The sequence below is a fragment of the Cotesia glomerata genome, linkage group LG4 (assembly GCF_020080835.1).
Source record: "Cotesia glomerata isolate CgM1 linkage group LG4, MPM_Cglom_v2.3, whole genome shotgun sequence".
Lineage (NCBI taxonomy): Eukaryota > Metazoa > Arthropoda > Insecta > Hymenoptera > Braconidae > Cotesia > Cotesia glomerata.
This window is the reverse complement of record NC_058161.1, coordinates 18,833,709-18,845,080: the sequence shown is the minus strand read 5'-3', so window position 1 is coordinate 18,845,080 and position 11,372 is coordinate 18,833,709. Positions and strand designations below refer to the sequence as shown.

At 26.7% G+C, this 11,372-nt stretch overlaps 1 protein-coding gene across 1 annotated transcript in view; it reads left to right on the top strand.

The window, feature by feature from the left end:
- The first annotated feature begins 2,557 nt into the window (after positions 1-2,557).
- The window catches only part of LOC123262594 (mycosubtilin synthase subunit C), a 42,559-nt gene continuing 33,744 nt past the window's right edge, over positions 2,558-11,372 (top strand). The window contains exon 1 of the mRNA XM_044724842.1: positions 2,558-2,852. The gene's annotated coding sequence lies outside the window, so the exon portion shown is untranslated. The remainder of the gene's footprint in view (positions 2,853-11,372) is intronic.

Sequence of the window (11,372 nt, the reverse complement as noted above, 5' to 3'; positions counted from 1 at the left end):
CCTACTCGAGAAAAAATGTTTCTATATAATCATATATAATTGTATATAATCATATATGACTATATATGATTATATATGGAATCACATATATAATTATATACAATTATATATAATATAACTATATATAATCATACATGATTATATATGGAATTGTATATAAGATTATATATGACTATATATGGAGCAATATATAGCCATGCAGGATTATATATAGTTCCATATACAATTATATATAAGTATATATAATTATTAGGGTGTGTCAATTTTAGGCGACTTTTTTTTTCAACGAAAAAACAGGCTGAAAACTTGCATGAAGGTAAGAACAGAAGCCTGTTCAAAGCGGAGCTCTTAATATTAATATTTAGAGGTTTCTGTCCCTAATTTTTCATTTCCCATTTAAATAACATAGGAAAAAAAATTCTTTTTTTTGTTTATTTTTCTAGCTCGGCATACGCACCTCATATAAATAAGTCCATAGCATGTCCTTGTAGAGAATTAAACGCTCTACAAAAAAGGTCTCTTACACTTTCTTCATAAAGACAGCCGTTCTAAAGTTATTCAGACGTAAACTTCTAAATGTATAAAATTTTGATTTTTCAAGTATTAAACTGATACAAATTGATTTATTACCGTCTTAAAAATTATTTTTATATGTAAAATTGGTTTTGATGCGCTAACATTTCCATAAATCTAAAAAAAAAATTACTCATGTATCAAATTTTTTTCTTCTTTATTTCATTTACTGTAAGAAAATCATGACCCGAGTTGAATGAATTAAATTTTGAAAAAGTTTCACGGAATTATCAATTTATTACTCTACACGGAGAGAAAAGATAAGTTTGGAAAATCAGATAAGTGCACGTTTCATAACGCTGATTTATCACAAAAAAATCTGAAAAATGGTTGACCCTAAAGGCCATCCCTGCAACTTCCGCTAATTCCATATCTAAGCGCTTAAAATTGCACTTATGAGGTTTTTGAGCACTTCAAGTCAAAAGTCTGATAAAAGTTTCATAGAACACTATGGACTTATTTATATGAAGTGCGTATGCCGAGCTAGAAAAATAAACAAAAGAAAGAATTTTTTTTCCTATGTTATTTAAATGGGAAATGAAAAATTAGGGACAGACACCTCTAAATATTAATATTAAGAGCTCCGCTTTGAACAGGCTTCTGTTCTCACCTTCATGCAAGTTTTTAGCCTGTTTTTTCGTTGAAAAAAAAAAGTCACCTAAAATTGGCACACCCTAATAATTATATATAATCATACATGATTATATACCGAATTGTTTATGAGGTCATATATAATCATATATAATTATGTATGACTATATATGGAGCAATATAAAACCAAGCAAGATTATATAGTTCCATATATAATTATATATAACCATACATGATTATATATAAAATTGTATATGAGGTCATATATAATCATACATAATTATATATGACTATATATGGAGCAATATACAGCCAAGCAAGATTATATATAGTTCCATATATAATTTATATTTTTATATATAGTTATATATATTTATATATAATCTATGATTATATATGGAATTGTATATGAGGTCATATATAATTATAAATGACTATATATGGAGCAATATACAGCCATCCAATATTATATATAATCCCATATATAATTATATATAAGTATATATAATTATGTATGCTTATATATAATTAACATATATAAAAATTTTTTCTTTGAAAAAAATTTTTTTTTTGGTAATCACGAAAAGTGTAAAATGATGTTTATAATTACGTTTAAATAATTCTGAAATACAAAATTTGTTACATTCCCTATGAGATGTTTTGGTCTGATCTGCTACTACCTAATAGTAAAATCATTATTTATTTTATTATTTAAATAAGTGTTATATTATAATGAGATTCGGTCAAATAAATAAATTATGAATTATGACTATCCAAATATATTATAAAATCAATTTTTATATTATATTTATGATAAACTCATATGATACATTATGTAGATCATACAATCATTGTCATCTAAGACAGCAGCACAGCAGACAGAAACTTCAAGACGCACAGAGATCACTAAAGTTAAGCAGCATTGAGCAGGGTTAATAGTTGGATGGGTGACCGCTGGTGTTATAGCCGTAAAATTATAGCTAGATATTTTTTTTTTGCATTATAATTGGTTACAGAGAATTGCGTAGGACCATATTAAATACTATATCCATAAAATTAACCCAATAATTAATTATACACAATTAATGTTAAATTTACACATAAAAGTGTTAAATATTTAACACAAAATTTTTTAACACAAAATTTTTTGACGCAATGACGCAAAATTTTTTACTGTGAATATAATGAATAAAATTTGTTAATTTTCACTTAATAGTTAAAAAATACGTAAATAAAAGAACCCGGACACAGTTGAATAGCGAATATTATTAAGTAATTTAAATATAAAAGAGTGTTACTATAAAAGCACAGCGTAAATTAGCCTACGGTTAAACAAATTTAAATAGCGTCACAATAATATAATGTGTCAGGCATAAAGGAAGGATAGTTAGGAGTCAGTGTTGTGGGGTCTTCCCAACACAGTACTCACTTTCGTATAAAAGTTCGTGTAACTATCAGCACCGGCTCACAATCTCACGGTTAACTGTGTTCGAAATACCCCACTGTTATTAAGACCACCGCGTTTTAATATTTAAATTTATTAATATTAATCCTATTTTATTCTCACTCGATCTTCGGATCAGTTTGAATTATAGTGAGCAAATCTGAGCGAATAATAAATTAATCTAGTGCTAGTGAAGTGAAAAATTTTTTAAAAATTCTGTTTGTGAAAATTAAAACCTTCTAAAGTGAGTACAAGTTTGTTTGTTTTTTTTTTTTATAATTAATCACCCAGTAAATTAAAGGTTTTCATAATAATTGAATTTTTCGGAGTAGAGCTAACCAAGCATAAGATAACTCTCACTTTTATCATTAGTGCTAGCGGTAAGGTACTTTCATGCTTACAAACCTCTCACCCAATTCTAAATGCATTTCGTAAACTTCCTTTCAGCTATTATTTTATTATATATGTTCCCATGATGAAAGTTATGTTCTAGTTGTCTATTTCATGTGTCATGTATTTATTTTTTATCCTTAATAATATTAGAGTTTTTATTTATTTATTAATTAAAATTTTTGGGTGAAGAAATAGATAATTATTACATTTTTAATCATCTAAGAAAAATCATTATTAAATTCAGGATAATTTTTAGAAATTTTTTAATTATACGCGCAAAAAATTTTGAGTCAAAAAAAATTTATGTTAAATATTTAATTTTTTTTTAAATACTTATAAGTTAATTAAAGAAAATTTAAATAATAAAAAAAGCAGTATTTTTTAAATTAAATTAATTTAATAAAATTTTTTTAATTTCTAAAATAATCTGTATCTTTTAAACAATCTAGTTTCTTGTTTTAATTCTAAGGACTTATTTTCTAGGAAATTAAATGTCCTTCAAATTATTTTTATGCTATTTTTTTGTAACTTTGTGCGTTTCACTGTAAAATTTCATTTTTATTTTAAAAGGAAAATTTTAAAAATAAAAAAAAATTATTTAGAATTGAAATTGAAATCTTTACAAAGGATAAATAAAAAATTTATATTGCTAGACAAATATTTGGGCTTTATAAAATTTAAAAAATTTTTTCCGTAATTTTTAAAAATAAATTTCTGGGAAGTGAAAAAGATTTTAAAAAATTAAAATAAAATTTTTTTAGTTGAAGAATTTTTCTCTTAATTAGTAATTTTTTTTTTTCAATAATAGAAACAAATATTAATAATCTTATATTTATTAATTAAAATTTTTGGGTCAAGAAAATATATTAATATTTAATTTTTAATCTTTGTTCGGTTGTAATTAATTTAAATATTAAAAAAAAAAATCATAATTAAATTTAGGATAATTTTTATAAATTTTCAATTTTTAGGTAAAACATTTTGCGTTAAAAAAATTTTTGTTAAATATTTAATACAATTTTTTTTTTTTTTAATTATAAATTAAATGAAGAAAATTTTAATAACTAAAAAAAGCAATATTTTTAATATTTAAAAGTTTAATAAAATTTTTTTAATTAATTTGTTAAATGATCTGTATCATTTAAACAATCCAGTTTATCGTATTAGTGTTAAGAACTTTTTTTGTGGAAAACTAAGTGTCCTTCAAGTTATTTTTATACTATTTTTCTGTAACTTTGTGTGTTTAACTGGAAAATTAAATTTTTATTTTAAATGGAAAATTTTTAAAATAAAAAAAAAATTATTTAGAATTGAAATTGTAATCTTTACAACAGAAAAATAAATAATTTATATTGCTGAACAAAAATTAGGGCTCTATAAAATTTTACAAATTTTTTCCGTAATTTTTAAAAATTAATTTCTGGGAAGTGAATAAGGTTTTAAAAAACTAAAATAAAATTTTTTATAAAATTAGATTTATTATAAATCGATATTTAAGAATATATATTTTGTACTAGCACTATTGAAAATCCATTAACAAGTGTAAGAATAGACAAATTAGAGCCTTATGATTGAATAATAATTTATTTTTATGATTAATTTATTTAATTTTCTCATTTAAGTCATTTTTATTTGACATGCTTTACAAAAAAAAGTCATGGTGGAAATTTTTATAATAATAATAAAAAAAGCCGAAAAAAACAAGATTTTTAATTTTTTAATTGAATGTTTGGTGATGAAAAAAAATAAAAAATGTTTATTGAAAAAAAAATTTTCAATTTTTCTTAGCGGGAAGTTAAAAAGAAATTGAATCAAGTAAATAATTTTGGTAATTGTTAACAAGTGGGGTCAATCCCATTTTGGGCTATAATTAGGTGAAAAATGAACATTTTCAAATTTTTTTTTATTCTGCTTTTTTTTTTACGTCGGATTCAAGATAAAAAATGTCGTAAAAGAAAAAAATAAAGATTTCGATAGCTTTTTTGCTTTCCAAAGTTGGAAAAAATTTTGGCTTTCATGTTTTTGAATAAAATTTCGATTTTATCTTTTTTTGATATTTTGATATATAATTTTTTAAAAAGACAAACATTGAATATCACAATTCTCTAAAAAATTTATAAATTTTTTTGAAAATTTGTTAAAATTGTGATAATCAATTTTTTTTTTTAAATTGTTCAATTTTTTATGTATTTAAAAAAAATATATCAATAAAATAAAATAGAAATTTCGTTAAAAAAAAAATGAAAATTAAAATTATTGACCCTACTTAAGAATATTTACCATAATTTTGAAAAACGATCTTTTTGATTTTAGAAAAAAAAATTCTTAAAATAATAAATTTTGCTTGATTAGACTCTTTAAAATAATTTTATTAGTTAAAGAAATTTTCTCTTGATTAGTAATTTTTTTTTTTCAATAATAAAAAAAAATATTAATATATACCAAAAAATAAATCTATTAAATTGTGAAGTTTAGAAAAAAAATTTTTTTTTTTATTTAAAAATAAAAAAATTTGTTTTTATTTCTAAAAAATCAAACATATTCCCAGCAACAATTGAACAGGTTCCACAAGTTTTATTTACCTCAAAAAAAAAATTTTTTTGTTTACTAAAATAAACCTGGTTAATTTTTCAGACCTGCGTTCCATCGAAATTTTATTATTCATAAAAAACTTGAAATAAATCGTCCTTTAAAATCCAAGGAAAATTTTTCTGGCCTCAGGTGTTGATAGTTTATTCACCTCTCTTAAAGCGGCGAGATACAAGTTGCATACCGGTTGCAGAAAAAATAAAAACCCGCATCTATACATTCAAAAGGTTTCTCGCAGTATAATAACTTTCCGCATACTTTATAAATAAATAACACTTTAATGTATTGCTTATGATTAATGGATGTGATAGTTCATAATAAAAAATTAAATTAATTATATAGAATAATATAGAATAGCTTATATTTTTTTTACTGGCCTGCGGATTTAAAATTCTTGTGATTTTAAATAAATAATTTTATATTTTGAAATCCGCTCTTAGGTTCCGTCTGATTACTTTTTAATCTTCATAAAGTTAGGTAACTTTATATAAATTTAATAAACTTAATCATGTTTAATTTTTTCACTGTGAGTTGTGCTAAGATGAATATTATTAAATCTAATTTTATTACTTCAGTAAAAGATTGATAATTATTGTAATTATTGTAAAAACTTTGAGTTAAGGAGGCTTGCAATTCCTTCAAAGAATTAAATAAAAAAAATTAGGAAAACGGTTGACCCTGAAGGCCATCCCTGCAATTTCCCGCTAATTCCACACCTGGATGCTTAAAATTGCACTTATGCCGTTTTTGGGCGCTCTTCGAGCTCAAAAATACAGTTTATGTGTTGTTTTGAGCTCTCCGAGCTCAAACAGAATAACATTTATATGCTTTTGAGCTCTTCGAGCTCAGAAGTCTAATAAAAGTTTGATAAAACACTATTTTTTGAGTTTTCAAACCGCAATAACTTTTGAATGAATGAACCAATTTTTACGCGATTGGCGGCATTCAACGCAGTTTTTTAAACCTTTTGAAAAATCTTTAAGTTTAAATTGATCAAACTAGAAATTTCGGAGTAATTCAAAAAAAACACTTTTTTGGGTTTTCTTTCCTGCACGATATCTCTCGAATGAATCAACCGATTTTGACCGGATTAGCGGCGACCGACGTGGTTTTTCAAGGTTAAGAGCTGATTAGTTTTTGGAGTTGATCGATAAAGCCGTTCGAAAGTTATTCCAAAAAAACCACTTTTGAAAAAAATTTTTTTTACAGACTTTTTTAGATTTCTCGAAATCTATCGGCCCGAATTGGTCCAAATTATATCCAAAATCTAAGTTTGGACAAGCTCTTTCAAATGGCGCCAACCGCGATCGAATTGGTCAAGCGATTTGAAAGTTATGAGAGGTTTACATACTTACACACACACACACACACCCACACACACACACACACACACACACACACACACACACACACACCCACACACACACACACACACACCCACACACACACACACATACGTACATACATACATACACACATACATACATACAGACATAGTGACACCCTCGCGGGGATAGTCAGTGAAGCTTCCTGTGACCTTCAAACGTCGAGATCTGATGAAAACTCGATTTTTGTAAAACGGGGTAAAACCAATAACTTCCCGATTTTTGAAAATCTGAGATTTTCTTAGCGGGAAATTAAAAATTTGATTCAATTAATGGATTTTTTGGCACACGGAAAAAAGTTAACTGTAATATTCACTCGGATTCCGGTTAATTTTTATAGTTTCAAACAGTAAAGCGGACATCGGGGTGGCAAAAATATAAATATTACAGAACTTAATGTAGAAAGTATAAAAGCCACAATTCATCATTTAATATCCAAAATAAGTGATTAGTAGCTGTCGCTATAGTAAATAACGACTCTTTCATCTTTAAATATTATAGTTTCAAATAGTAAAAATTGCCATTTCAATATATAGTCCATATTATGAGGAGAAGTGGAGCTCAGATGAAAGAGAAGGGGGTTTCACTCTGGGAGAATTTCACATTCGAAACAGTAAAAATTATAATTTTAAAATATACATTTTAATAGTTCAAGCAAGTCAATAATTACAGTTTGATTTTTAGCGTTGCGTTTAAAATTTACCATTTTACTTTGTAAATATTGACGTTGTTTGTATTAGAAATTTACTAACTTTATTTTATACTTTTTACATATCATAAGATCATTTTTCAGGTACGAAATGATAAATATCAAAGTCTGAATTCTTAATTATTATACTTTAATATTTTAGACATTTACATAGCAAATATTACTGTTTGAAATAGTATTTTCTTCCGTGTAAAGAGTAAATTGTAACGTTTAAATGGTAAATATCATAAAGTGAATAGTAAAATCACGATTTTACTGTTTGAAATGGTAATTTTTAGCAGTTGATCATTACTTATTATAAATCAACTGTTATTTATTATAGTTTACTTTTTTCCGTACAAGTTACAGTGTTTACAAGTTTCATACTTGGACGGAAAAATTTTTTAAACTATTTGGATGTTTTTTGCCGTTTCTATTGCACTAAATAAATTTTTGAAAATTATGGAATTAATCTCCATTAAATAATCTTGACAATAGTAAGCAAAATATCTTGATTTTGTGAACTAACAAGGGTATAATAAAAATAGTTGCCGATAGTAATAAAAATAGTAATCCGATGCTTCGCATCATGAGTCGTGCAAAAATGAAAATTAAATTTCTTCAATAATCTTTTGTAATGTCTTTCAATATTTATCAAACTTCGCCATTGTTATCATCATTATCGTAAATTTTTCTATAATCTAACAAACGAGTGTCTTTAATAGCAGCCAGGTAATAAGTATACAAACTATCGTAAAACTTATAATATCCAAAATTATCTCTCAATTCTTCATTATTGTGCAAATTGTTATACTGTTCTCCAACAATCACGAAAATACCATCTTTAACTTCTTCTTTCAACTTGTCTTCGTCGTAAAGGAAATAGGTGAAGACACGGGGCAAAGATAGACTGATAATAGTATCAGAGCTTTTGTACGTCCAAGGAAGCTTGGGACTCAATGGTGGAGTCATTTTGCTAATAACTTCGTGACAAATCGAACGTTTTATTTCCGCGTTATCTTCGAGATTGGCGAGCGAAATGTAAGTTGCCAAGAATCGCGTGATACCTTTGGATACTTCGGTCCAATGGAACTGTTCCGGTTGGTTGTTAAAATCAAAATCGGTTATCAATTTTTCGTGCAATTTCTTCACGAATTCCGTCACGTATTCGCTTGTTACATCATTTTTATGACGCGAGCAATATTGGAGGATTGTAACTGCGTTGTCGCACAACGACTGGATTTCTCTGTTATCAATTTCTTCTTTACTCCAGTTTTTCAACTTTTCCGGGAACTCGGGAGTGTTTATCTCGTTCTCGATTGAGGGTGGCAATGCTTCAATGTTTCCTTGGAGCGCAAACTCGATTTTTCGGATGATTATGTTCCGGATTAAAGTTTCTAGTGATGAGCGCATTTTATTTTTTAACTTTATTTACTGTTCTAATAAATAGTAAACTTTTTTATAAATTTTATCTTTTAGAATTTTACTATAGCAAACCTTGTAGTCACTATGTGACTGCCGTGACTTGTGAACTATAAATAAATAAAATTTTGCTTTATTAAATAATGACTTTTGTTAAATTGCACTGTACTTTTTTAACTATTGTCGTTTTTTAAGATATAAGCTCATCCCGATGTTACACTCATCAAGAGTTTTCATTTGAGTACCCATATGCATTTTTGATATATTTTTCATATACAGAGTGTCCCAGAAGTAACGGACGCCATTGTAGCATCTGATAAACAAAATAATTCTGAGACGAAAAGTCCTTAGCCATTTTTTAATCAGACGCATAGATAATTAATTATTAATTAAAATAACGTCCTTTTATGCGTTAGAGAGAGAGCGCTAGTGTCAAGTCAAGTGCGTTCCAACGAAGACGCTTGCACGTGTGAATGTGTAAGTAAATATGTGTGACTACGTTAGCTATAGAAATTAGTTAGTCATACAGTTAGTTGTGTCTTTGTTTGGCACATACTTTACTGGACACTGGCGCTCTCTCCCTCTCTAACAAATAAAGAGACGTTATTTTTAGTTAATAATTAATTATCTATGCGGTTAATTGAAAAATGGCTGAGGACTTTTCGTCTCAGAATTATTTTTTTCATCAGATGCTACAATGGCGTCCGTGACCTTTGGGACACCCTGTATACATATATGGGTGATTCTCTGTAAGGATGTTTTTTGCTGTCCCAGGCATTTTTTTATTAGAAAAATTGATATTTTGTTACTAAAAAAAATCTATTACGAAAGTAAAAAAACATTTTTATTTGGAGTATTGAAAACTAAAATGAAATAAATTTTGGTTTTTTCGGTATAAATTCGTAAACCACCGAAATATCAGTCCCCTGGGCTGTCCCATTCCCAAAATTGAAACTTTAGATTAAATTTTAAGTTATTAGTCAATAATATATAATTTGGTCCATAATGTTTATAAACTTAATTAGTTAACTAACAATCTTCTTCAATAAAAAGTCCCGAAATTAATTTGTTTCATTAAATTCATTAAACCAAAGTTTGTCCCAGGCATTTTAAGAACAGTCCCCCGTCAGAAGTTCAAAGCCAAAAAAAAAATCCAGCGTGTTATTTTGCCTTTTGTAAGGTTTATAAGGACCTAACTAGCCTTGAGTTAATAACTATAGGGCTGTTAGCGCTTTATCGGAATTTTATTTAGTGTCAAAACACCGTTTGTGCTGGAAATATGTGTCTGGGACACTTCAAAACTCAGTCCCCTGGCAACTATTTTTATTTATAATTTATTTATAAAATTAGATCCATAAGTCTTAATATTATTCTAATTAATGTAAACATTCATTGAGAACTTGAAAAGTTGAATGCATTGAAATAGTTTGCTTGATTTTTCTCAATTTGATAAAAAAAAAACAGTCCTCTGGCAAGCAGTCCCCTGTGATGTTATATGGCAAAAGATACACAAATATCGAAAAAGCAAAAATTAATTCGGCTGTTTATTTATTATGATTAAGCTGATAGTTTTGTAGCCCTTGTTAATTATTTTTCTAATAAAATCAAAAATAATTTGGTCGGACGATTCTGTACAGATTTAAGACGTCTTTACAGAGAATCACCCATACATAATATATAAAATATGTGAAAAATTGATGTAGGTACTCAAATGAAAGGTCTCAACGAGTGTAATGTCGGGGTGAGCTTATATCTTTAAAAATGACGATAGTTCACAAAATATAAGGTCATTTCTTAATTATTGACATTTTTAAAGATATAAGCTCATCTCGATGTTACACTCATCAAAACCTTTCATTTGAGTACTCACATCAATTTTTCATATATTTTTCACATATCCATATATATATATATATACTAGCTGTTACCCGCCCGCTTCGCTGGGCGCTTTATAAAATTGCATTTTTAGATCTAGACTTGAAATTTAATTAGAGTATTGTTTTGATTTGTACAGATTCCAAATGAGTATTGAAATTTTAGTTAAAGTCACTGCAAGTCTCATAAGTAAAGTTGAAATCTGTCTAGCTTCAATTGCAAAGAATTTTTTTGTTATTTAAAATTTTCTCAGTGACATCAATATTTTATAGAAAATAAATTTAGCATGTTTTTTACTAATTCTATTTAAATAAGTAGCCAAATCTATTTTTCACATACCCAGTGTTTGGAAAATGCATTCATTTTAATCAGATACATTCCCGCGATCCGGCAATAAGAACAATTTATAAGT